Below are 4409 nucleotides of genomic sequence, written 5' to 3'. Positions count from 1 at the left end.
AATTAAAATGAAAATTCATTTAACAGCTCAAATCCCTCCCACTCATTTCTTGCAAATCAGACTCTGAAACAAACAAATAAACAAACAAACAGAAAAAGGAAAAACAAAACAAAACAATTCTTTCAAATGGAACTTACTATTTAAGTGATGAAGACAGGAACATTTGGGGTTGTTCCTATTTGTGTTTTGAAAGCCCAAATTAATGAGCATGAAAAATTGTTATTGCTGGCACTGGCTTCACCCCAAGTGGCACAATCTGATTCTCTGTTCTGAGTCTGTGGTGGGCCCCCCAACTCACCTCATGCCCCCACCTTCTTCTTTTACAGCGACTGGGGACAGCCTTTGTCAATGTGCCAATCATAATGGGAAAAGGGGTTTGGGACTCACAGTGCATGGGGTTCAAGGTCACAGTGGGTGGAGCAAAGAAGATCACAGATGCAAGTAAATCAGGTCATTCCCTCTGCTCAAGTCCAGAGGTCTGCCATGGCAGTGCAACCTGTGGTGGATGACCCTGGTGGTAGTGGGGGCAGCGGCAGCAGCTGTCTTCTCACACCCACATTTGTCTATGCTGCTTGAAGCCTTGTGAACCATGAAGACCCAGGGGTTGCCTGATCATGTTATTGGGCTGTCCACTGTCTTTGGACTGGGAGATCCTGGTTGGCCTTCTCTTGTTCTTCCTCAGGGTGGTGCTACCAAGGATCTGCTTCTGGGCCTCTGCATATTCTGCGTCACACTGAGCCAAGGACTTCAAAGGGAGGGCTAGCCTGCTGCTAGAATTGGGGCAACTGACAACCCCATTGCTTGTGAACCTTTGGAGGAGGGGGTCCTAAGGGAAGGCTATGACCTGAATAACAATGGGCACTTTGGGAGGAGACATAGATTCCCTGATTTCCTTTTGGGTGATCTTCAGTTATTTTTTTCCCAACAGTCTGTTTCCCTACCGTCAGCCACCTCCTCTCAGATCTCAGCAACCTCCTCATCTTCCATATTACTGGATGCTTCCTGCCCTGCCCTCCCCCTCCTGCCCTGCCCAGCATCCAAATTTTTAAAGAAATTAAGGGAGATGCAAGAAGAAATAGACAGTAAAAATATACTAGTGGGAGACCTCAACCTTCCCCTCTCAGAACTAGATAAATCTAACCACAAAATAAACAAAAAAGCAGTTGAGATGAATAGAATTTTAGAAAAGTTGAATATGGTAGACCTCTGGAGAAAACTGAATGGGAACATGGCACCTACACAAGACTTGGCCATGTACTAGGGCATAAAAACCTCACAATCCAATGTAGAAAGGCAGTAATATTAAATACAACCTTTTCAGATCATGATGCAATAAAAATTACATGTAGTAAAGGGGGATAGAAAGACAGACTAAAAATTAATTGGAAACTACATCATCTAATCCTAAAGAATAAGTGGGTCAAACAACAAATCACAGAAACAATAAATAACTTCATCCAAGAGAATGACAATAATGAGACAACATACCAAAATTTATGAGATGCAGTGAAAGCATTCCTTAGGAGAAGCTTTATATCTCTAAATGCTTACATGGCTAAAACAGATGAAGAGGCAATCAATGAATTGAGCATGCAACTCAAAGAGCAAGAAAAAGAACAAATTAAAAATTCCCTATTAAATATCATATTAGAAATTCTGAAAGCCAAAGGAGAGACTAATAAAATTGAAATTAAGACAATTATTGAACTATGAGTATAAGTACATATAAATATATATGAACTATAAATAACTAACAAACTAAGAGCTGGTTTTATGAAAAAACCCAATAAAATAGATAAACTTTTGGTTAATTTGATTTAAAAAAAGAAAGAAGAAAACCAAATTAACAGAATCAAAAATGAAAAGGTAAATTCACCACCAATGAAGAGGAAATCAAAAGAAGAATTAGGAGCTATTTTGCCTAACTGTGTGCCAATAAATTTGAGTCTTAGTGAAATGGATGAATATTTACAAAACTATAAATTGCCCAGGTTACCGGAAGAGGAAATAAAATACTTAATTTCATTTCAGAAAAAGAAATTGAACAAGCCATCAATGAACTCCCTGTGAAAAATCTCCAGGGCCAGATGAATTTACAAGTGAATTCTATCAAACATTTAAAGAACAACTAATTCCAATACTATATTTGGAAAATTAGATGGAGAAGGAGTTATATTAAATTCTTTTTATGATACAAATATGGTGTGAGATACCTAAAAAAGGAAGAGCTAAAACAGAGAAAGAAAATTACAGACCAATCTCCTTAATGAATATAGATGCAAAAATTTTAAATAAAATATTAGCTAAGAGATTACAATAACTTATTGTGAGTATAGTACACTATGACCAGGTAGAATTCATACCAGGAATACAGGGCTGGTCCCTTATTAGGAAAATTATTAACGTAATTGACTGTATCAACAAAAAAACTAACAGAAATCATACAATTATCTCAATAGAGCAGAAAAAGCATTTGACAAAATATAGCACCCATTCCTATTAAAAAGATTAGAAAGCATAGGAATAAATGGAGTCTTCCTTAAAATGATAGATAGCATCTATCTAAAACCATCAGCAACCATTGTATGAAATGGGGATAAGCTAGAGCATTTCCAATAAGATCGGGGTGCAACAAGAGATGTCTGTTATCACCACTGTTATTCCAGTTGTGCTAGAAATGTTAGCTATAGAAATCAGAGAAGAAAAATAAATTGAAGGAATTAGAATAGGCAAAGAAGAAACAAAGCTGTCATTCTTTGCAGATGATATAATGGTATACTTAGAGAATCAAGTTAAAATTACTTGAAATAATAAACAAATTTAGCAAAGTTGCAGGATATAAAATAAACCCACACAATCATTGGCATTTCTATATGTTACTAACAAAGCCCAGTAGCAAGAGATAGAAAGAGAAATTCCATTTAAAATTACTGCAGACATTATAAAATATTTGGGAGTCTACCTGCCAAAACAAACACAGGAACTATATGAACACAATTACAAAACACTTTTCACACAAATAAAGTCAGATCTAAATAATTGTAAAAATATCAGTTGCTCATGGGTAGGGCAAGGTAATATAATAAAAATTACAATTCTACCTAAATTAATTTACTTATTCAGCACCATACCAATCTACCATACCAAACTACCAAAAATTATTTTATAGAGCTAAAAAAAACAATAACAAAATTCATCTGGAAGAACAAAAGGTCCACAGTATCAAGGGAACTAATGAAAAGAAATGCAAGGGAAGGTGGCCTAGCTGTACCAGATCTTAAATTGTATTATAAAGAAGTAATTATTAAACTACTTGGTACTGGCTAAGAAATAGAGCTGTGGATCAGTGGAATAGGTTAGGTATGAAAGACACAATAGTCAATGACTATACTAACCTACTATTTGATAAATCCAAAGACTCCAGCTTCTGGGATAGAAAAATCACTAACAAAAACTGCTGGGAAAACTGGAAAAAAAGTATGGCAGAAACTGGGCATAGACCAACATCTTACACCCTATGTCAAGATAAAGTCAAAGGGTACAGGATTTATATATAAAGATGGAGACTATAAGCAAACTAGATCTATGGGGAAGGGAAGAATTTATGACTAAACAAAAGACAGAGAACATTATGAAATTCAAAATGGATAATTTTGATTACATTAAATTGAAAACTTTTTGCACAAACAAAGCCAATGCAACCAAGATTAGGAGGGAAGCAGAAAACTGGGAAAGAATTTTCACAGCCAGTGTCTCTGATAAAAGCCTCATTTCTAAAATATATAGAGAACTGACTCAAATTTATAAGAATACAAGTCATCCCCCAATTGATAAATGGTCAAAGGTTATGAACAGGCAGTTTTCAGAGCAAGAAATTAGAGCTATCTATAGTCATATGAAAAAATGCTCTAAATCATTATGGATTAGAGAAATACAAATCAAAACAATTCTGAAGTACCACAATATACCTATCAGATTGGCTAGCATGACAAAACAGGACAGTGATAAATGTTGGAGAAAATGTGGAAAAATTGGAACACTAATGCATCATTGATGAAGTTGTAAACTGACCCAACCATTCTGGATGGCAATTTGGAACTATGTGTGAAGGGCTATAAAATTGTGTATACCCTTTGGCCCAGCAATACCATTTCTAGGTCTGTATCTAAAGAGATCATAAAAAAGCAAAAAGGACCTACATGTACAAAATATTTATAGTAGCTCTCTTTATGTTGGCCAAGAATTGGACATTGAGAGGATGCCCATCAATTGAGGAATGACTGAACAAGTTGTATGAATGTAATGGAATACTATTGTGGTATATGAAATGATGAGTATGCAGACTTCAGAAAAACCTAGAAAGACTTATACCAAATGACGATGGATGAAATGAGTGGAACCAGGTGAAC

At 35.6% G+C, this 4409-nt stretch overlaps 1 pseudogene; it reads right to left on the bottom strand.

Annotated features, from left to right (window-relative positions):
- Positions 1–547: 547 nt before the first annotated feature.
- On the bottom strand, positions 548–987 carry LOC110199886 (SUZ RNA-binding domain-containing pseudogene; annotated as a pseudogene).
- Positions 988–4409: the final 3422 nt, after the last annotated feature.

Source organism: Phascolarctos cinereus, unplaced genomic scaffold (assembly GCF_003287225.1).
Source record: "Phascolarctos cinereus isolate Bilbo 61053 unplaced genomic scaffold, phaCin_HiC Scaffold_3;HRSCAF=262, whole genome shotgun sequence".
Classification (NCBI taxonomy): Eukaryota; Metazoa; Chordata; class Mammalia; order Diprotodontia; family Phascolarctidae; genus Phascolarctos; species Phascolarctos cinereus.
The sequence above is the reverse complement of the archived record's forward strand: the minus strand, read 5'-3'. Positions and strand labels throughout refer to the sequence as shown.